The sequence below is a fragment of the Eptesicus fuscus genome, chromosome 4 (assembly GCF_027574615.1).
Source record: "Eptesicus fuscus isolate TK198812 chromosome 4, DD_ASM_mEF_20220401, whole genome shotgun sequence".
Taxonomy (NCBI): Eukaryota; Metazoa; Chordata; class Mammalia; order Chiroptera; family Vespertilionidae; genus Eptesicus; species Eptesicus fuscus.
In genome coordinates this window covers 49211791-49236172 of record NC_072476.1, presented here as the reverse complement: position 1 = coordinate 49236172, position 24382 = coordinate 49211791, and the positions used below count along the sequence as shown (strand labels likewise).

The following is a 24382-nucleotide window of genomic DNA, read 5'->3' as shown; positions in this document are numbered from 1 at the left end:
GTCAGAGACATAGAACCCTGGGATAGACTGAGGAATTTCAGAGGGAAGGTGGGGGCGGTGTGGGAAGGGGGGTATTAACTGGGGAGTTTATATGCATATTAGAGGCCCTGTGCACGAATTCTTGCACGGGTGGGGTCCCTCGGCCTGGCTGGTGATTGGGGCCAATTGGGGCCATCTCGCCCAGTCCCAATTGGGGCCGATCAGGACTGGCTGGCCAGGGGGAGGGACAGTGGGAGGTTGGCCAGCTGTGGGAGGTTGGCTGTGAGAGCACACTGACCACCAGGGGACAGCTCCGGTGTTGAGTGTCTGGCCCCTGGTGGTCAGTGCATTGTCATAGCCACCAGTCGACCAGTTGAGTGGTCAACCGGTCACAACAGATGCTTAGGCTTTTATATATATATAGACTAGAGCCCGGTGCACAAAATCTGTGCATGGGTAGGGTCCCTAGGCCTGGCCAGGGATCAGGGCTGATTGGGGCCTTCCGGCTGCTGACCGAGGCCTCCCTTCCCCAGCTGCCAGCTGCCAGCAGGGTCTCCCTTCCCTGGCTGCCAGCTGCCGGCTGGGGCCTTCCTTCATTCCATGCCACCCCCTAGTGGTCAGTGCACATCATAGCGAGCAATTGAACTCACGGTCTCCCGTTTGAACTCCCGTGGGGACACTTTGCATATTAGGCTTTTATATATATAGATATATGTATAGCCCATGGACACAGACAATAGTGTGGTGAAGGCTTGGTGGGGGGTGCAGGGAAGAGGGGATCAATGGGAAAAGAAAACAAAGAGGACATTTGTAATACTTTCAATAATAAAGATACATTTTTTTAAAAATTAACATCTTTAGCCTAACCTAGAAGGCCTGGCATAATCTCATTCACTTGCTCTGTAACCCCTTTTCTTACACTTACAAATCTCTGGTGGCTACTCTGGTTTTTTCTGTTTCTGTTTCTTGACTACCCTGAGCTCTTTCCTGCCTGAGGACATCTATACATGTCTCCACTACCTGGACCTCATTCCCCATTTTTCCCTATTTAACTTCTACTCAATAGTCACCTTCTTCAGGAATGGCTTTCCTGACTCCCTGGTCTTGATTGGGCCCCTCTGTCAAAAACATTTAGAGCATTTTATAATTTTACTTCTTAAGGTTTTTACAACTGTAGTTATATCTTTATTTCTGTAGTCTATCATCTCCACTGGACTGCAAACTCCATGAAGGTATAGCTCTGCCTATTTTGTCCCTGCTATCTCCAACAGCTAAAATAATATCCGGAATATACTGACCTAATTTTAGTGTGTCTCTATTGAATAAGAAATATGAGTTTTGTCTTTAAAATACCTTTAACATTCCAAAATGTACCTTGTATATGAAAATGGCATTTAAAACTCAAGCCTGCGTATTAACTGCTTCTATTTCCTAGCACAGCAATTCTTATTAATAGACCTAGAATAAACATTTTTTTGAATGGCCCAGGTCTCCACTCAGAATGAAAAGTATACTAAATAAAGCAAAATTATTCTTACAACATTCTTTCGTCATCCTAATGTCAGATCGTGGCATCAAACTATTTTCCTAGTTGAAATGGGATTCTGAACTTTTTAGATAGTGAGAAAGGGTCCCAAGGCTGCTGTTAACTCACAGAACTCATTGGTGGCTTAGGAAAAGCCCCTTCCTCAGGATAGTTTACTGCCACCTGTTTGCAATTGTTGTAATATACTACTGATCTTGTTGAAATTTTATTGTCAAAATTGTTCTAATCATTGCACAGTTCTGTAGCATCCACAATGTGAATGGCACCTCTGGGTGGCGCCATTGTACCTGCCCAAATGTCCAAGGTAGCCTAGGGGGGTGCACCAAACTCGGACTGGGACACTGAAAATGTGTCATCCATTGCATACTTGTGCAGTGGCTTTTCTTCACCAGTGATACAAACCACAGTAAATGTCCAAAAAAAAATAGATCTTTTTTTATGCTCATTGGGATTTTTCCGAAGGAAGACTGTAACCACATTGATAGGCCTTTAAATATTTGATTTCCCTCTTCTCGTTTCTTTTTCTGAAACCCCATCAGTTTTGCTCGATTCCATTTTGCCCCATGTCACTCTAACTGATCTCTTACTTCACTTTTATGATAGACCTTTAAATTCATGCTTTAAATTCATCCCAGAGGGCATCATCTTTCCTGCCTTGAGGAAACAACAACAAACAACTCAGGTAGTCTCCTGGAGAACTTAAAGTAAAAAATTAAATTTTAAAGCAGCTGTTTTGTTGGCATGAATTTTCTCAGTGGCAATGAATTTTATCCTCTCATCCAGCCTTTCCTAACGTGGTATTCTGTAGGATGCCAAGAGGAATATGGTGGAAAACCACTTTATGCTGTAAAAATTAGGAAACTGCTGGTTCATCACATTTAACCTGTTGGGTCAGTTTTTCTAATGCTTGTTTTTGTGTTGTTGTTTTTTTTTTTTTAAGTAGGTTTTAACTAGATTTTTAATTAAGTTATTGTGTAACTGAATTTGAAATGTTTGAATTTAACCATAAATCCTTTGCAGCACCTGTTATGAAAACCCTGAAAAATGTTTTGCAGAACACAGGCTTGGGAAAGGTTGCTTTACTGATTAGTCCCTTTGTGTGTGCTCCTGGGAAGCAGGGTGGTGATGTGGAAAGGCACTGACTGACAATGAGGAGACCTGATTTCCAGGCCTTTTTTCCATTGAGTAGTTAGATACCTTGAGCAATTAACTAAATCTTGCTAGCTCTAGTATCCTTCTTGTTGAATATTTGCTCAAAAGTGAGGCAAGTCAATATTCTTAGCTAGCTATATAGTGGGCTGCTGTCACAGAGCACCAAAAACTCAGTGGCTTAAAACAAAAATGTATTGTCTCACAGTAAAGGCTAGAAGACTTGAAAGCAAAGTATCAGCAGAGCCTTGCTCTCTGAGGGCTCCAGGGAAGAAGCTTTCCTTGTCTTCTAGCTTCTGGTGTGCTCTGGCAACCCTTGGTGGTACAGATGCATCACTTCAGTCCACAGCCATCTTCTCCTGTGTGCCTTCACACTGCCATTCCTCTGTAAGTGTGTCTCCAGGTCCAAATCTTCCCTTTCTATGAGGACACCAGTCATATTGGATTAGGTCTCATCCTAATGACCTCATTTAACTTGATCATCCCTTTAAAGCCCAATTCCAAATAAGATCACATTCTGAGATTCTGAGGGGTTAGGACTTCAACAGTATCTTTTTTTGGGGGGGTGGGGGGAGGAATTCAATCTATAACAAGCAGCCATCAACAACTTTGCTTTTTTTAAAATCTGAAATACATTAAATTTGCAGATTCTTCCTTTGTTAGGAACTACATTTCTCCCAACCCTGTGCTCTGCTCCTCACTATGGCCAGCTTTCCAGTTGTCTGCTTTGCATATCTCTGGGCCGGCCTAAGATTCTGTTGTACTGATATAGTTCCTGGACTAGCAGCATGGGTTCATCTAGATTCTAGAAGCTTTTCAAAATGAAGACTCTTGCCCTGGCCGACATGGCTCAGTGGTAGAGCATCAGCTTGAGCACCGAGGGGTTGTGGGTTTGATTCCCGGTCAAGGGCACATAACTCAGTTGTGGGTTTGTGAGTTTGTTCCCCAGCCCCAGTATGGATGTGTGTGGGAGGCAACCAATCTATGTGTCTCTCTCACCTCTCTCTCTCTCCCTCTTTATTTTTCTTTCTCCATCCCTCCCTTCTATTTTCTCTGAAAATCAATGGAAAAAATCATTCGGTAAGGTTTAACAACAACAAAAATGGAGACTCTTAGGCCTTATCTGGAACCTCTTAAATCGAAATCTATATTTTAAAAGATCTCAAAGGGGCTCTTATGCACATTAAGTTTTAGAAGCACTGTATTGAAGAATTACTAGTAGCTCCCATGAGATCAGAGGACACCTAAGGCTGAAGTAGGAAACTGACCCTTCTCTTAAACCTTATTTGAACCTAGGAAAGAGACCTGGTTCTTCAGATGTTCTCTCTTGTTGCCTTCCTGCTTTCTTGTCATCTTCTCCTGTGTCCTGTCCTGACTGTGTGGATCGCTGTTGGTATCATCTGGCTTGACTCTTGTCTTAGTATTTACCTTCCTCAGTCCTTCCTAAGTCTTTCTTCTCTCCTAGCTACCCACCTTGCACTTAGGCTCTGCTCCTGCTGCCTAAGCCCAGGCATGCTATGAATTTTAAGTGCCATTGCCCCTGGAGTACAAGGAATTATAACAAAGCAAGTTGAAGACTATCAAGCAGATGTATTATCATATCCTCAAATGACATTGGAATGTCAGTCTCATTAGTTTCACAATGTCTATGATATCTCCTTCCCCCATTACTAATATAATCCATGAAGCTAAAACAAGCTGCCTACCAGCTGGGAAAGTGTGTGATGTAAAGCAAAATCAAAAATATTATGATATTGAAGTTATAAAAGCATGTATGTAATTATGCGGGCTTTATTTTGCATTGGATTCTCTCCGAGGTAGAAAATGAAATTGCCTTCCTTTGATAAAAAAAAAAATCCATTTATAAAGGATACTATCATTCAAATAAAAATAAAAGTGACTGACACAAAAGCAATATATGAGCATGCAATTTTTATTCTGTGTGTAAATTATAATTCATTAATTAAAAAGAGGAACAGTGAAGTGTTATTTTAAATAAAATATTAGCATAAATTTCCTTTTTAGAATATTATTTTGGACCACATTGATTGCTACTTACTCTATTAAGATAAAATTTTATTACCTGCTTATGAAAAAGATGCATTTTTTCCTATTTTTTATTAACATGTGAATCTTTATGTTTCACAGAAGTAGATTTTTTTTAAACTAGAAATATCTATTATCCATTTCCCCCCCTATATTTTATACAAAGTCAAATAATGTCTCACATTTAAAGGTATGATTCCTCTATCTATGTTTCCTCTATTACATGAAATTGTTTAGCTTTATTTCAAAAATCTATATCTGGTTCTTTTTCCCCAAATTATTTTTTTTCACCTGAGCAATGTTTGTTCTTTTTAATCCTCACCTGAGAAAAAAGGGGCGGGGGAAGAGAAACATTGATGCCTTCCATATGTGCCCCCAACCAGGGATCAAACCTGAAACCCTGGAATGTGCCCTGACAACCTTTCGGTGCACAGGACAACACTCAACAAACTGAGCCACTCTGGCTGGGCATCATATGAACAATGTATAAAATGGAGTTGTCTGTCTGGAATTGGATCATTAACAATCCTTACTGATGATATCCAGTGAGACTGAAATGTTCAGATTCAAATGGGAAACACTCAGCAATAAATAATACCCTTTTTATATAGCACCTATCATGCTCTCCCATTAAATGTGCTTATGGCTAGGCATACTAGAAAGAAAACATTTATGACCAGGAAAGTGCATGCATGAAAAACCGAGCAGGCTGGAAGGAGAACTATTTTACACTGAGAAAGGCAAAGATCAACTCAGAGGAGATGAAACTGGAACTCAGTGTTTCTTTTTCTGTTAGTGAATCATTTATCTGGCTCTAAGCACTTAATTAACTGCTTTGAACATGATTTTTTGTCTATACAGGTAAGCCTCTACTTATGACAGAAAGGTACTTTTGATATGAAATATGGAAATGAGTTATATAGAGACAATTTAAGTAAAAATACTTTCCCAGTCATTTACTTAGGCATTAAACAAAGTTTTAATACCTATCTATTTCTATGAAACATCGTTGACTTGAGGAACTAACTCATAACCTAAGGAATATGTCATACTAGAGGCCCGGTGCACAAAATTCATGCACAGAGGGGAATTGTCCCTCAGCCCAGCCTGTACCCTCTCCAATATGGGACATCCCTCTCACAATCCAGGACTGCTGGCTCCCAACTGCTTGCCTGCCTGCCTTCCTGATTGCCCCTAACCGCTTCTGCCTGCCAGCCTGATCACCCCCTAACCACTCTGCTGCAAGCCTGTTTGCCCCCAACTTCCCTCCTCTGCCGGCCTGGTCACCCCTAACTGCCCTCTCCTGCAGGGCTGATCACCTCCAACTGCCCTCCCTTGCAGGCCTGGTCCCTCTCAACTGCCCTCCCTTGCAGGCCTGGTCCTTCTCAACTGCCCTCCCTTGCAGGCCGGGTGCCACCCAACTGCCCTCTCCTGCTGGCCATCTTGTGGTGGCCATCTTGTTAATGGGGGCAGGATCTTTGACCACATGGGGCAGCTATATTGTATGTTGGAGTGATGGTCAATCTGCATATTACTCTTTTATTAGATAGGATAGAGGCCTGGTACAGGGGTGGGGGCCAGCTGGTTTTCCCTGAAGGGTGTCCCTGATCAGGGTGGGGTTCCCTTGGGGCGTGGGGCGGCCTGAGCGAGGGGCCTGTGGTGGTTTGCAGGCCGGCCACGCCCCCTGGCAACCCAAGGGGAGGCCCTGGTATCTGGAATTTATTTTCCTTCTACAATTGAAACTTTGTAGCCTGGAGCAGAGCCAAGCCTGCTGCTCCCTCGAGGCTGGCAGCCATTTCTGTGGCAGTTAATTCACCTTCTATAATTGAAACTTTGTTGCCTTAAGTGGTTGGGCCCGGCCAGGGTGTACGGAAAGCTTTGCTTCCCCTGTTGCCGGTGGCAACCCTGGCCTGCTCTCTTAAGCTCCATTCTGCTGCCATTTGTTTGAATTTGTTTACCTTCTATAATTGAAACTTTGTAGCTGGAGTGGAGGCTTAGGCCTGGCCAGGGCAGGCGGAAAGCTTGGCTTCCTCTGTTACCTACGAAACCTTGCTCTCTGTGGCTGTGGCCATCTTGGTTTGGGTTAATTTGCATACTCACTCTGATTGGATGGTGGGTGTGGCTTGTGGGCGTGGCTTGTGGGTGTGTCAGAGGTATGGTCAATTTGCATATTTGTCTATTATTAGATAGGATACTTGGAACCAACGGCAGGAGAAACATCTTATGATATATAGTTGAAAGATTAGGCTTAACTCTTGTTAGCTGGGTGAACCTATGTATATCTTCCAACTCTTCCACCTTAGTTTTCTCATCTGAAAAATGAAGCAATATTCTTACCTGTCTGGAATACAAACATTAATCATTTTTATTAACTTGTAGAAAATTAACACATTTAAAACTCTGTTGATAAACTATCAACTAAAGCAATGACTTTCAACTACCATACAGTTTAAAAGGTATAGGCTGGAAAATAAGAATTATTATAAATACACTGCACATAAAATATGATATGAAAAATTATAACTAATTTCTCTTTTCAACTCCAACATAGAATCTGCTGAAAAGCCTGGGCAATTACTGATCTCCTAACTACAAAGACCTTTCAGATGAAAGATTCTCTGTGAATTTAAAGTAATATTGTTAATAAAGTTTTATCAACCCTCAATCCACAGACTGGGTGATCAGCCCCTAAATGATATTGGTCCTCTTCACTTAATGCTACTATTTTGCATAAATATTGCTTCCACAGGAGTCAGGATCTATCTGTTTATTGTACAGGCACTGATAAATAAGCTCCTTCATCCAGAGGTCTATTGAATGCTCTAAATGTCCCTTTATTTACTCTTGCTTGGCCTAGAAGTCTTTTCACAGGTGCAGATTTATAAGTAAGGTGGGAAGAAGGGATGGAGAAGCCCTGACACTGAAGGGATGTCCCAAATGAGAGTGGTTGGAAGAGTTACCAAATCACAGGCTATAATCTAATAGTGACTAAAAAGGGTTTCTGGGCCCAGTTCCTATGTATGTGTGGAGGCTTCCTCACACCAACAAGTTTCTTTGATGCCAGCAGGTGTCCAAGATTTCAGCTCAATTCTGGCACTATCTAGTGATGGAGTCAGATTCCACAGGTAAAGGCCTCAGTCCCACAAGACTGCCCTCTACTTCAGATGCCAGTAGCAAGCCTAGGTTGCTACTTGTGCTTCTGACCAACTGGCTATAAATCCCCACAACCCCCTCCTTGGGTTTAATTTGCTAGAAGTGCTCACAGAACACAGGAAAACCCATTTACTCACTAGATTAGAGATTTATTACAAAGAATATTAAAGGATATGAGTCAACAGCCAGGTGAAGAGATACACATGGTGAGGTGCCAAACAAAGGAGCTCTGTCCTTATGGAGTTGGGGATCTGGCATAGTGCCATAGTTCTGATTCCTCAGCATGGAAGCTCTCCAAAAAATGGCAACAGTCTCCTGAGGCTTTTACGGAGCCTCCATTACATAATCACGATTGACTAAGTCACTGGCCATTGGAGATTTATTCAATCTCAAGCTCTGAAAATCAGGGGGTAGGATTGAAAGTTCCAATTTACTAACCAGGTTGGCTCCTATTGACAACCTGCCTTTGTATGAGGTCCAAGAGTCGTCTCATTAGCATAATAGGAGACACCATTGTTGTTCTCACCACTTCCAAGAGGTTTGGGGACTGAAAGACAGGTATTGTAAATGAAGACCAAATATATCTGCAAAATATATTCTGGTCATCTAAATATATATACTTCCTATGAATCATAATGTCACAGTGACCTTATGCAAATCTCATCACCTCTCTGCTCCTCAGTTTGCTCAGTGATAAAACATTAGTAATAATGGTCTCTGCAGATCATTCAAAGGAGAAAATGAAATGACATGTAAGGACCCAGAATAGTGCCTGCTACATAATAGGTGCCTTATAAGATAGCTATGGTTCTTCTTACTCATCATCATCTTATTCTCTCAAACTTTCTCTAGGATCAGATGCCCTGGGGCTGCCCTCCTTCTATAATTCTCGGGTTAAAGCTGTGCCTGTAGCCAGTTTTTTTGATGTTGCCAGGATGATGACTTTAATTAATGTTCTAAATTTCTCAAAGATAATCTCATGTTATTTATTATCTGAGTCTCTCAGGCTCTCTAGGCCTTTTACCCTCTATCATTGGAAAACATGTGGCCATTTTTTCTCTCTCCTTTCAATTTATATATATATATTTATATATATATAGTATATATATATATATATATTTGCAAGATCCATGACTCTGTTTTTCTGTCACAAACTAGTTACGTATCTGTGGCATGATTTTAATGTTATTCCACCTTTTCAGTCTTGCCATTTTATTATGAGTGAAATGCACCCTGACTATATCTTCCTAATTTAAATTTCTTTTGCAATCATTCTTAAATCAGTCCCTGATTTTTCTTAAGTACAATAGAGCCTAGCTTTCTTTCTTTAATATTTAGAAAAAGATGTTTCTTGTAGAAGCTAATGATTTAATAAAATATTTTCATTTTATTTAAGTTGTTTTTGTCTATACTATCCTCCTGTGCTCTAACAGTTAAGAGGTGATTATTAATATCACCATTATTAACATTTTGATTAATTATAGAAATTATAAAAAATAGTATATGTTCTCCTCTTTGTGTCCCCACTAGATTAAGCAGTAAAATTTTGAATGAATAAATAATTTCTATGAAGGAAAAATATCTCAATGATTATGTGTATTTATAATTGAGAACTCATAAAAAATAGAGTGAGGCTAAATCAAGAAAAAAAAATCTAGAAATGTTGAGGTTAATCTTCACATCATAATTATGATTTAAATACTAATACATCCAGTGGCCTTATCTGAAAGCATGAGTACTGTACTGTTTTCTACAGATAAGGTACCTATAACATACAAGAGTATTTATTCTGCTGTAGAATTCTGCAGTTCAAATGCTAAAAGAGAAAACTCAGGCATCATAATTTTTCTTTCAGAATCTTTTGTGTATAGGATATTTAGAGATAATATCTGAAACAGTAAAATTAAATTATATATAAAGAAGAATAAAAGCTAGACTGTTGGGGAAGACATCCCATTAAGAAAACATTTGTGAGGATATTGGCTGCAGTTTGAGAGGAAATTTTAAACTTACAGTATTCAGGTGGGTGATAGCTGCCATAAAAATAGTGAGAAATATGAGCTAAAGAGAAGGATTTACTGGAGTCATTTACTGGAATCAGTACACTCATACAACCTTCAGATATAAGCTAACTCAGAATTTATTTACCAGGTTACCAACAGTAAGGATTCTATGACTGGAAGTATTTTTCAGTATAGTAGTATTAGTTGTAGTAGCATTAATTATTATTTAAAAATAGAGCATAGCTTGATTAGTTTTCAATATATTATTTTCTCTGTCATGAAGTAGATAAATATAAGGCAAACATAGTAACTTTTTCCAGATAGAGTATTGGGAAGCCCCCCTGCCCCCAATCAAGCAAAAGAATTTCTTATCATGCTAAAGGATAGGCGGAAAAAGAGAAACGTTATTCTCATGCCTATTTTACAGATCAGAAAACTGAGGCACAGAGAAGTACTGTAATTTGCTTAATGTCACATATCTAATGACAGAGATGGTATTTGAGTTAATGACAGAGATGGTATTTGAGTTTAGGCAGCCTTCACTCAGAACTTAGACTCTGAAATTCTATATTTTACTGTTTTCCAAAGAAGAAAATTCCAAAGTACTGTTCATTCTGAAAAAGATAAATGTGTAGACATCAGTGCACAACATAAAACATTTTCTATAACATACTCAATTCAGTTAACAGCATTAACAATTCTAAGAAATCCTAGTTTACATTAATTAGATTTGGTTTTCCCATTTGTCTTTGCTGAATGTCTCCAGCCCGGGGTCACACCATGACTATTGTGTGGAGCAGTAATAAATGTTCAAACCACCTGGAAGAACCAGTGTACAGGGAAATGTTCAGGCTTTGCCTAGAAGGAGTCTTCCCATGTTGTCTGGACTTAGTGCTCTCAGATAGTGACTATTCCTCTGGGTTTCCAAACTGGACCAAATCTCCAGTGAGATCAGGAAACTAGGCAGTCAGTTACTATGCCTTTAGCTGACTCAATGTTACTTAAATAAAAATAATATATTTTGGCACAACAAGAAGTACAATGGTAGGGCTGCTCCAGGGTTGAACTAATTCAGTGGTTTGACACTATCATTAAGGATGCAGATTCCTTTCCATTTGTCACTCCGTCATCCACAGTGAATTGGCTTTGTCTTGTTATAAGATAGGAGTTACAACCAGTCTGATAAAGTCCAGTGGTGGGCGGGGATTTTTTTTCTAGAAGACCTTTCCTCATAATTACTGGGCCAACACTGGCAAGGGGAACGGGGCTATTAGGATTGGTTGACAGAGCCCCTGCAACTGGGTAAAGGACCCCTCTCTTTAGTCTTGGAAGAAGGATTAACCTTCAAATGCCTTGCTCTTCCAGAAAGGAAAAGGAGAAAGGGTTGTGGATGGACCACCAACAATGTATACTACAGGAGGATAAATTGCTCATTTTGAAACTGTTCACCTTTAAGTTTTTTTTTTTTAAAAAAGAGACTACCTTTAATTCCAAAAGATATATTCATAATACTGCCCACCTTTCTGGTTATGAGAAAGGCTCATTGGTATTTTCTGCATTCAGAGACATTTTTTCATATTCCTAGATCTAATTTAACTCCAAGTTCTTTAACTTTGCAGGAAAATATTATGCAAGCATGGCAGGCAAACAGAGGAAGCAGAAGCATGATGCACCAACTAATACTTTAGTAACTGAAGAGTGAGAGAAAAACCTGAAGTGGCTTAACAGGTGGATTGAGTAACTCTTTACTGGACAGTGTTCCCTTCCCATGTAAGTTCAAAGTCTTATCCCAGATAGAAACAGGAGGAGGATGGAAAAAACACACAGAGAATTTGGGATTTCCAGGACTTAAATCTTGGCCCACCTTTTTCTAGGTGTGCGCTCTTAACTAATTCTCTTTCCCCACCAGTAAAATAGTAATAGTTAAAATCTACTACATGTTTATCATGAAGCTCAAATAAGATATTATTTACAGAAGCACTTAATCACTTAGGAATACTTTCAGCTGCAAGTAACAGAAAATCAAAATTCCAATACTTTACACCATCAATTTCCAACCTATGTGCCACTAGAATTTTTAAAACATGCAATACCTGACTATTTAGTCAGGGGCACTGACCTCTTGTCCCTTAGATTGCCAATAAGAAAAGACAACAGCCAACACAACTATATATATTTTATGGTATGTTGCAGAATTTTAGTAATTAGTTTATGTGTGCCATGAGATGAAAAAGGTTGAAAATTGCTGCTGTAAACAAATAGAAGTGTATTGTTTTTTTCTCATAACAATACATCTACAGGTAGGTGAGCAGGAGTAGCAGCCCTATGACATCATCGATGTCTCAGGATTCTTTTATCTTTCCTTTCTAGCTTCCTTAGCGACTTGGCTAATTGCTTCATCATCACAAAAAGTACTCAGCTTTTCAACCTCTACAGTGGAGAAGAGCCAGGGAGTGAAGAAGATTGGATAAAAAAACAATCAACAATGTCTGCCACAAGCATTTTGTAAAATAATAACTATTGGTAAATGTTAATTACTAGTGTTTTAGTTAAAGTTTCCTGGAAGTAAATCAGTCACTAAATACATGGTGGATGAGAATTAGTAAAATATATAAGAAGAAGAGAAAGTTAAAATGTTAGCTTGTTTAGAGGGACATCTAGTTTCTACCGTGTCACTGTGGTAAACTGGTCATGACTTATTACCTTTGCCACAGGAAAAATGTGCAAAACAGGCCTTCAAATGAAATGCTACAAAAAGCATGGATTAATTGGGCACCCTTTTCTATTCTTATCACCATGTTTTACAAAAGATTAAATAATTTGTGTCCTTTCTATCCCCCTTTTAGTATTTGTCAGTAGTATGGAGTGTCAAAAAGGACTTACAATGCCTAAAACACTTAGAAATTAAAACAGTATGTCATGGTACCATGACCTTTTCAATATGCTGGGTTTTCAATTATTCAGCCATTTCTCTTGTTCTTTTCACTGACTTTTCTTTATGAGAGGAAAGGGTGTACTGGCACCTAAAGTATGGAGTACTCACAGGAACAAAACAGCACATCATTAAAACAATTCAGAGGCAATCCGGCATTGCCTCAAAGTGGCAAGGGAACAAAAGAAGGTAACTTTATTAATTGTGACAAGGCGGGGCAATGGATTTAGAACCTTGCCTCACCAATTTTCCTCTAGTGTGCTCTGTAAGTACCTGTCTATTCATAATCAAAATGTGACCCTGCCTGTTCCAAAGAATAAAAACTAATAAATCCCCCAATGATATTTCTTCTCTATTTCTCTGAAGGAAAATGGTTGTTGCTTCAATGTCATTATGTCCTAAGACATGTCTTGGAGGAAGCCTTCTGGGGATGCCCAAGCCCCTCTTTTTAGTTTCCCTAGCACTCTGCATGTGTTCCCATGCAGAAATTACCACGCGTTATTGCAAGTTTCTGTTTACCAACCTGGTCTCTCAGAGGAGTGTGATTTCATGAAGGGCACCTAGCACATGCCTGGAATACCAGAGGGATTCATGAAATGTTGACTGAATAAATACCACCCTGTGGGAAGAAGAAAGCCAAATCACCAATCAAGAGGCCTTTCTCCTGCTGGTCAGAGGTTCTCCATCTCTGAAAAGATTTAAGAAAACAGCAAGCATATTAGATGGGTGACTGCCTCCTCTACCATCTCCAAGTTTTATTCCAAAGCTGACTTTGGTATAGCTCTGCCTAAATTATAGAAAACTGGGATGACTTCCTAATAATTCTACAGATGCAAGCAGCTCTAAAGATACTCTTCTACTTTCTTAGAGTAAAAGAGGAGGTAGATGTCATTCTTAGATAATATTGGTAATTTCAGAAATAAAATTAAAATATCCAGTGTCTCACACTTTTATTTTTATCTTTCTCCTTTCTTGCTTTATTTCCCAGAGGTGAGTAGCTCCAGAATCAATTGGCCAACATCTATCAGGAAGGCAGGTGTTTGCACATCCATGCTAGATAGGTGTCTGAGCACAGCAGGTCCTGGCATATGGAACTACATATTTAGCAGGGGGTAAAGAAGCCAGTATTTTTATATCTGATTCTGGTTAAAGAAAAAAAAAAAGGAAATAAGCAAGCATATTATATTGGTTAAGAGGGAGGCCTGTAAAGTGTAAGGATTTGCGTTCAAATCTGAGAGCAGCCACTTGGTAGCTATGTGACCTTGGTTACTTTACTTCTCTAACCCTTCATTTCCATATATGCAGGATGTTGATAATAATAGTGCCTGAAACATGGAGTTGTTAAGAAAATGAGATGTGATGTACAGGGCTTGGCTATTAGTGAGTTCTCAAAAAGCATTCACTGTGAATATTAGCTATTACTATGTGACAATGGGCCTGTCATTGTTCTTCTAGGAGGCTGGACACGTAGAGTGGAGAAGGTACAATGGTCAGGAGGCCTGAGCTAGGGTCTCAGCTCCATGACAAACTATAGACACAATGCTGGGCAGTTCTCAGGGCTTCAGTTTTCTCATCTAACAAATGAGAAGTGTTTAGATGAATCATTTCCTACCTGATTGTTCTGGAAACTCTGGCTTCTAGCAACCAGTATAAAACAATTTAAACACTTCTCTGAGTATTTTCCGTGAGATTGAATGTAGCAAAGTTCAGTTTCCTAGGAGTATCCTTCAACGGGTGCATGTATGAGGTCTATACCCACAAAAGAGGAATTAAAAGTATAGCTCCGAGTTCTCACTGCCAGCCCTCAAATGAGCACAGAAGATACTGAGAACAACGGTCCTACATGACTCCAATAGCCCTAAGAACAACTCTTTTGGGTTCCTGGACCCAATTCCAAAGTCTACTTGTACTGGGGGGAGGAGTTCCTACAAAACACCAAGCAATTCCTGGACACCAGCAGGATGTCCAAGGAGTCAACTCAATTCTGACACTATCTACCCAGAGATAGCATCAGATTCCATAAGTTAAAGGCTCAGTCCTACAAAACTCCACCCCCACCCCCATTCCCACAGGTTGTTACCTATGCTTCTAACTGACCAGCTATAGATCAGAGGTTTCCCACAACCTTCTCCTTGGACTTCAGAGGCCAGTCACAAGTCCAAGTTGTTACCTCTGCTTTTGATGGACTGGCTATAATCAGAGGTTCCCTGGACCCCCTCCTTAGTTTTTGTTAATTTTATAGAGCAGCTCATAGAACTCAAGGAAACACTTGCTTACATTTACCAGTTTAATAAAATATATGATAAAGGATATAGATAAACATCCAAATGGAAGAAATGCATTGGGCATTTCTCCAGCCCCTTGAACTCAGGTATGGCTTCCTGGATTCAATTCCTTTGGCCAATATAAGATGAAAAGAAGCCTTTCAGAGCCAATACACTTATCACTATGTCCTCTTCCCCTGCTGCAATGATTGGAAGCACAAGCTCAGATGGAGACACTGTGGGGAGGGGCACAGAGCTTCTATACCTCTATTTGGGTCACCACTTTCCCAAGCACCTCCATGTGTTCACCAATCCAGAATCTCTCCAAACCCAGTCTCCTTGGGGTTTCATGGAGGTTTCATTACATAGGCATGATTGATTCAATCATTGGCCATTGACAATTGATTCAAACTTCAGTCTCTCTCCCCTCCCCAGAGGTCAGGGTAAGGAGCAAAAGTTCCTATCCTCTAATCACAAGGTTGGTTCTCTAGATAATCAGCCCACAACCAGCCACCTCATTAACATAACAAAGGACACCATTACCCACTCTAGAAAATTTCAGGGGTTTTAGGATCCCTGTGTCAGAATCAGGACATATATATATATATATATATATATATATATATATATATGTCTTATAAAACACAATATCAGTTACCTAATACCTCCCAGCTTATTTTCCTTGATCACCTTTCTGGTCATGCTTAACTTTTGTTTTAATAATGCTTTTCTTTTCCCTGATCTAATCACCCATTCTTCACCACCAAATTCTTTTTTTTTTTTTTTTTTTGAGCCCTTTACAACTCCAAATCATGGCCCCAAATCATACTCTACATCCTTAGCTTCTTGAGGCAGCCTTCCCTCAGTCTTGTTGCCTTCACAGATATTTGGCTATCACCTCATAAAGCCACTTGGTCCTATAACCTTTTTGAGAGGAGAGCTCTTTTTCTCTCCCACACACTATGTAGCTCATGATTGGGAAGTAGAGTCTGTGGCCCATTACTTCTGCATCTAATCTCATATTAAGGAAAACTCCTGTCTCTGTGGAGTCCTTGACAACTAGACATAGTCCCTGAGTAACTTCAGAACCAGCTCAGAGACTTGGGATGGAGGCTCCATCTGAGCTTGTGTTTCCAATCATTGCAGCAGGGGAAGAGGACATAGTAATAAGTATATTGGCTTTGAAAGGTTTCTGTTCATCGTATATTGGCCAAATAAATTGAATCCAGGAAGCCATACCTGAGTTCAAGGGGATGGAGAAATGCAATCTTACCATATGCTGGGAAGAAGGACCAAATATGAATATTTATGAATAGCCAGTGACTGCCACCATCATCAATCTCAGCTGCTCCTGGCTTTCTTAATGTTTCTCCATGGCAACAATTTCAAATTTCCTTAACTCTATTCAGCATCTAACTGTACCTCATTCTTGTGCTCCTACAGCTATGTAAGTTGGAGAGAGATGAGACTGTCCTAAGAAGTGGTTGTGGAAATTTATCATCTACAGTTTCCTCTCTATAACATTGAGATAGTAACATCTGCCAAACTTACTTCAAGGCTAAGAAAGTATAAAAATGAACTAAGAGCCCTGGCTGGGTGACTCAGTTAGTTAGAATATCATCCCATACACTAAAAAGTTTGCGGGTTCCATACCCCGGTGGGCCAGTATGGGAGATAATCTCTCTCTCTCTCTCTCTCTCTCTCTCTCTCTCTCTCTCATCAATAAAAACATGTTCTCTGGTTTAAAAATTTACTAAAGACATATTTGTGAGTGCTCTGAAAAGTTACATACTATCTATATATATAAAAGCCTAAGTGACCAACCAGCTGAATGGCCGGTAGCTATGATGCGCACTGACCACAAGGGGTCAGACACTTAATAGGAGTGGAAACCACAGGCATGAAAACATCGAACAGACTGATGAATCTCAGAGGGAAGGGGGGAGTGAGGAGGCCAGGAAGAGATTAACCAAAGATCTTATATGCATACTAGAGGCCTGGTGCATGGATTCGTGCACTGGTGGGGTTCCTTGGCCTGGCCTGTGTCCTCTCGCAATCCAGGACCCCTCAGGAGATGTCGGAGAGTCGGTTTTGGCCCGATCCCCATAGGCCAAGACGAGGGACCCCACCAGTGCACGAATCCATGCACTGAGCCTCTAGTATATTATAACTTTATATTATTATTATTAATTATTTCAGACTACCTAACATGCAAAAAGTGCAAAATGGGCACATTAACATTGCAGTGGTTTGGATTTTAAGCTCCATGTGGACTGACTCTTTTTGTCCATTCACTGCTATATTCTCAATGCCTGCAATGTCTGACACATAGCAAGTACTCAGTAAATATTATTGAATAAATCCATTTTTATAAACTATCTGTCTGATTTATAAGATAGCATCACTATTGTAGGATGTTAAATATTTTTTTCTAAGTTCATATAGTAGGAACTATTACCTAGTTCTGTATACAACTGAATATTTTCTTGTTAATCCAGTATAAAATTAGAACTGTGTTGGGAAGTGTAGGGGGCTGGTTATCTCAAAGAAATAAGCTCTTGCTTTAATGGTATTTTAGAAGTAAAGTTTTGCTTGCTAAGTTTTCCATATTCTAAATGCTTTTCAAATTCATATGAATTTTGTATGTGCATAATAAAATATTGTCATTATTATGAATTTAAAAATACATTATTTAAAATATGAATTTAACATACATTATTTAATATACTTAACATATGGCAAATGTTTGCCAAAAATGTTTTCATTATATATTAGACAAGGCAAATATATTACTTGATACATCCTGGCATGATAATTTAACAGAAAATATTCACAATTGATCTTTTTTAAAAATAAATTGGATGCAGCTCAATATTTACTCAGCAAATTATCAGTCATTTCTTTTTAGTTTACATAAAATAATTCTTGTCTAATTTTAGTTATATTGCATAGCAGTAGTATATGTGAATAGATATGCAGTTAATACTTATTTGCTTTCCCTTGTACTAAATGCATTGGTTGCTAATATTTTTTTAAAACTTAACTATTTTCAAGTGATTAACCTTTGAAAACATTTATAACTGTGGGCAATTATTTTTTCAGCATACAAAATTCAAAAAGCAAGTCCATTTAAATAGCCTTTTTGTTTGAAACTTTTTAATATGTATTATGATTTTGTTCAGAATGGACATTTAAAGTGATGTTTAAAGTTCCCACCATAAATCAGCAGCCATTCTAAAAAGTCACAACCAGTGATGACAACCACAGAGTTGCTTGGTATTTCAGCAGAATGTTGTGCCACACAACTCCAGGCCACAAATGTCAAGTAAGTCAGGTTCATTGTGTCACCAAATCCCCCAAAGGCTCAGGGTTCTCATATTTTCCATTTTGGCACAGATATCATGAGATACTTCATTACACTTACTAAGGGCAGCATTTAATCTCTCTCTTGATCTAATTCTCCTTATCAAAATCATATGTCTTATATTCTCCATATTAAGCCTTAGAAGATATCTTGCTACTCATCTCATAAACAAAACCAAACTTAGCTCTTAATGAACACTTGATGTATTTTCCTACGACAGCTCAAAACACGTCTGAACATCTACTGTATGCAAGTAAGATGCTAGGTTCTGGAGTAAGAAAAAGATTCTCTCTTTAAGGATTTCTACCTGTTGAATTAGACAATCTACAGTATTATTAGCTTGTTTAGATTTAACTAAAGGTAACCAAAAGTTAATGAGAAGGTGTTATGGGCCAGTCATTGTCCGGGGCACAAGTAAAGAACACCCAATCTGTGCCCTCAAGGAACTCAGGGTACCATGGGGGCAAAAGTGGCAAATTTGTATCTGCAGGCCCACTGCTGCCTATAGAATCCTTGTGTTTTTAATTGGCATAGTGCTTTAGCAATTTTGAGACTAAACTTGAGGTTGTGAGATTTCATATAAAAATCTTTACTTTCCAGTTTCTCCAGAAAAATCGTAAGATCTGGCACCCTTGGTCCCAATTCCTGACACGCTCATCTGATATTGAGTGGCAGTTTCCTCATTTTGGCAGAGTGTGAGTTTCACAGTTTGTCACAGTCCTCACCAGTCCCTTTTCCCTTCTGACACCGAGATTGAGTTTTAGTGGCCAATGAGTTTGGAAAGAACTAGAGAAATATTTTTATAACTATGTCCATAGCAAAAGTGGAAATGAAAGGCCCAAAGGAACACATTTTAAGAAAAATGAAGGAGAGCATATTCCTCAAAAGAAGTAAAAGTAACCCAATCTATACTAATAAAAGGGTAATATGCTAATTAGACCAGGAGACCTTCTGGGATACCTTCCAGATGTCCTTCCGGACAAAGCTATAGTGGTGGGGCCGAGGCAGAGGTGGTTAGGGGTGATTAGGCCAGGAGGGGAGGGCAGTTGGGGATGATCAGGCCAGTGGCGGGGGGGGAGGGGCTGTTGGGGGCAGTCAGGCTGGCAGGAGGGGCAGTTGGGGGTAAGCAGGCTGTTGGGGGGAAGTTGGGGGTGAGAAGGACAGTGGAGGGGTGTGAGCAGGCTGGCAGGCAGAGTGGTTATGGGCAATCAGGCAGGCAGGCAGGTGAGTGATTAGGAGCCAGTGGTCTGGATTGCGAGAGGAATGTCCGACTGCCAGTTTAGACCTGATCCCATCAGGCAGTTGGACATCCCCCAAAGGGTCCCAAATTAGAGAGGGTGCAGGCCAGGCTGAGGGACACCCCCTCCCCCGTGCATGAATTTCGTGCACTGGGCCACTAGTATATTTAATAGGCACCTAGCAGACCTGTGTCACTCATTTAAGTCAACTGCTTTACCTCTCTAAGCATTTGAATTTGGGGCCACTGGTTTAGGAGATACTGGTGTAAAGTGCACGATGGGAGGAAGGAACAGAAGAAATTGTATGGGAAAGAGAGAGTGATAATTAGTGGGAAATCTGGACAGGATTCAATCAGGCGGTGGTTTTGTGGGTAGGGTAATAAAAGTTACTCATGGAGAAGCATCATCTTGATCAAGTTCTAAAGGCAGGAGAGAACTTAGTGAATATTAATGAAATAAATGGTAGCCAGAGTGAGGTGCCCTGGAGGGGAAGGGGATTGAATGGGTGATAATACAGAAGTTAGAAGCTCTGATACATAAAATGTAATGTTTTATATGGGCTTCAAGGAGACTAATATGAGTATCTCTTTCTCATCCTTTCAGTGACTCCTTCCTAAAGCCATTATAGACCATTTTCATTACGCTTTTCGGACCACCATTGAACAAGGCAAAAATGTGGCATCACTACATTGTTTAATACCATGCAAAATAATCTCAAAATCAGGCCCACATTGTATCTTTACCAGCAACTGATCAAAGGGGATATCCCCAAGGACTGTAGGTGTGGGTTAAGCTAGACGTGACAAAGTAGCAAGAGTAGGTGCTTAGGAATCTGAGCTAACTGCTTTCAAGCTTATCTGTCATCAAGGCTTACTTGAGCATGATCTTGTTTAGAGTACCTTCACTTGATTATGGAGTGTTGCTGCCCATGCCCAAGTCTGTGACTCAATGAATTCAACAATATCAGTTTATGATGAGAAGCTCAAGCTATATGATTGCTTGATGGACCATGTTAGCCATTCAGGTTGTACTTTGGTTCAGTTTTATTCTAAGAGTTATTTCTCAAAAGGATAAGAATTATCTGTGCAAGAAAGCATGGCTTCACTCTAAAAACCAGGGGTTGCATTTTAATTTTCTTATCTGGATTTGTTAGAGGCTTAATATAGCATTTCCATTTGAAACAACTGGTCTTTACAAATTAGTATAGAGAAGAAAGCATTTGCCAGATCAACAGTGACATACCTGATGCCAAAGGATGCATTAATTTGCTCCAGAAAAGATAGCGGCAGTAATTTAATTAGTGTCACAGACTAATTAGGTTTATGACAATCTACTGTTTTTTTTCCTTCAAAATTCATCATTTTTCTTCTGTACAAGATAAAAAGAGGAGATTTATGTGAATGTGATAGGAATTACCACTTCTGCATCTTTCAAGTTCTTGGTGATGATATAAATCTTTGAAGTCCCCAGGGTTGTAGAATTATTATTAATTTACTACTCTGGTAGAAAGGGTTTCCTCTTGGCCTTTCCTATCATAATAGCCCTCACTTTATGGGTCAGGAAATGAGGATTCTCCAGTTGCCAAACATGCTTTTGGAAACTGGGAAAATAACCACAAGGCTAAGTTCACAAATTCACAGGGACTCAAGCCAAAACACCATTTATTACTGACATCCCTAAGTCCCTCCTCTAACTGGTGGATCCTAATATTTTGGGAATCTATTCAGATTCAGTGTTCAAAAATCTGTAAATATCTGAATATTTTCCTTTTCCAAGAGTATATAATCATACTGATAAATAGATGCATTTTCCTTTCAGGAAAGCTAGGAGGAAATTTTAAGTATATTCTTGTAACCTCATTGGGTATTCCTCAAGTGGTCCCAGCCTCCCCTTTTAAGGAACCCTATTAACTAGCTCAGGCCTGAGAACTGGTGAGAGTCCATGACTCTTTACTGTGGCTATTAGTTAGTTATATTAATATTACTATTTATATATAATATAAATATTATATTATATTTAATATATACAAAATTTGTGCACGGGAGGGGGGGTGTCCCTCAGCCCAGTCTGCACCCTCTCCAATCTGGGACCCCTCTGGGGATGTCCAACTGTGGGGTCAGGCCTAAACCGGCAGTTGGACATCCCTCTCACAATCCAGGACTGCTGGCTCCTAACCACTCACCTGCCTGCCCCTAACCACTCTGCCTGCCAGCCTGATAGCCTCCTAATTACTCCCCTGCTGGCTAGATTGATGCCTAACTGCTCCCCTGCTGGCATGATCGTCCCCAACTGCCCTCCCCTGATGGCCCAATCACCCCAAACTGCCTTCCAATGCGGGTTGAGGAAATTGAGGGACTCTGGCTGGATGAGGTGGGGCTGAGGGGACTGGGGGACTGAGGCTGGATGAGGTGGGGCTGAGGGGACTGTGGGACTCCAGCTGGATGAGGCGGGGCTGAGGGGACTGGGGGACTGAGGGGACTGAGGGGACTGGGGACTCTAGCTGGATGAGGCAGGGCTGAGGGGACTGGGGGACTCCAGTTGGATGAGGTGGGGCTGAGGGGACTGGGGGACTGAGGCTGGATGAGGCGGGGCTGAGGGGACTGGGGGACTCCAGTTGGATGAGGTGGGGCTGAGGGGACTGAGGCTGGATGAGGCGGGGCTGAGGGGACTGGGCGCTGCCATCTTGTGGTTGTGGGTGCCGCCATCTTGTGAGAGCATGGCAGTCAATTAGCATATTCCCTCCTGTTGGGAGCCAGCAGTCCTGGATTGTGAGAGGGATGTCTGACTGCCCGTTTAGGCCCGATCCTACTGGAATCGGGCCTAAACGGGTAGTCAGACATCCCTCAAGGGGTCCCAGATTGTGACTAAGTCATGTCAATTGGCCTCTGCAACTCATGGCAGGTCTTCTGAATAGTGTTATATTATAGTGTCACCCTGAATCTGAAAAGGGACAGATAACACTGAGATTTTCAGGGGTGCTGGTGCTTCCCTTGCTAATATATTTCTCAATGTATTATCTGGGCTCTCCTTGAGGTAGGTGAGTCAGTCCCATATGATTGATCCATGCCAACAGTGTTATCTTCCTAATCCTTTGAATTCTTATTATATCAATTTAATGTAATCAAGGCCACTGTTGGGTCCATTTTAGTCAACAATCAAGCAGACTCTTTATAGGATTATTCTCAGACACTCAAACTAAACTAGAATTGAATCTAGAATATGTGGTAATTCCACTCATATTAACAAATTTGACTATATCCAAAATTATGTTTCTTCTTCTGTTGTCTAAAAATTTTTGACTCCATTCCAATTAATGTTTTCCAGATTTCTGATATCCCTCCAGAGCCTATTTGGCACTGACCCTAGTCATAAGTCTGGGGACAATAAGTGGTGGAAGTGGACCATGAAAATAATCTTTATCCCTATAAAAAGTAATTGTTTCAGAAGGCTACTCGCAAATGGGAAAGAAAGACAGCTCTGTGGGATTTAGAAGTTCATGACTCTCAGAACCATTAAAATCCACCCAAAATGTCCTCATTTCAATTTTTGCTCTTTCACAATCAATGCTTTAACTTTTGCATAAGAGACCTGTCAAGTCTATGAATTCTATTTGAGTTATAATTATGCAACCTACAGGATAAAAAATTTATACATTAGCCATATGGCTATAAGATATATTTTTAGATCAGTCTTAGAAGCTCTGTGGTTCTCTGACTTTGCCTTGAGCTGAGAATTCAAAATCTTAATTTTTTATTTAGAAGCAGTCAGCCATACCATAGTCCTCACAAGTCCTTATTCTCTTTTAAAATCTGAGCATAATAGTAATTTCTCAACGGCTTTTCTATAATAAACGTTTCATTCCAGAAAACTATAGGTAATTATTTTGCCGCTGCTTTTTATGGACTACCAGTAAACTGGAGATAAAGTCTTAACTACTTTCTAATCTAAGGTCAGATAACTAATCCCAAATTCCTGTCTTTGAGTTTCTGCATCCTGAAACCACTTCTGGAAACCAAACACTGTTATCAGTCAGGGTCTTGCCAGGAAAGCACTTAACTCTTTAGTTTATAGCAGGAAGGGATAATTAAATACAAAGGGATTTACAAAACTGTTGGGAGGACTGGGACAGTTAAGGTTCATGGAAACATACTACTGGCTCTAAGAAAATATGGAAATCCAAGAATCACAGTCAGTGACTGGTGGTTACAACTGCTTGAAGTACCAAGGGAGATAATTCATAAAGACTTACCCAGAAGCATCTATAAACTTCATGTTTGCTATCAATACAGACATTGACCAACCACTACTGAAGAAGAATAATGGCTACTCTTTCTTCTATCTTCCAAATTTTGTGCAAGATGCCTTTTACTGGCAGAATGTAATTGAGGCAGTGAGGGAGTTTAAGCAATGTATTTTCCAGGCTTCCAGACTTTATAATATAATGAAGAGTTTGGATGGAGGAGATCATTCTGACTATGAATAATCAATATTTGGCATAGAAAATCATCGTCAGCTTCTCAAAAATATTTAAAATGTGGCAACAAAAATTAATATATGAACATTCAACTTCTTACTATAGGTTTTTCAATAAGTACAGGATTATAATTTTCCCATGACCTGTTTCTTCTTTTTTCCTGACATTTCTGAACCAGTTATTTTGAACCTTTAAGATGAGACTGAGCAGGTAAGAGGTAAATAGAGAAGAATT

General features: G+C 39.9%; 1 long non-coding RNA gene across 1 annotated transcript in view; it reads right to left on the bottom strand.

Annotated features, from left to right (window-relative positions):
* Nucleotides 1-3072: 3072 nt before the first annotated feature.
* Nucleotides 3073-24382, bottom strand: part of LOC114232596 (uncharacterized) — a 121734-nt gene continuing 100424 nt past the window's right edge. The window contains exon 4 of the long non-coding RNA XR_008555839.1: nt 3073-3094. This is a non-coding gene — a long non-coding RNA (uncharacterized LOC114232596). The remainder of the gene's footprint in view (nt 3095-24382) is intronic.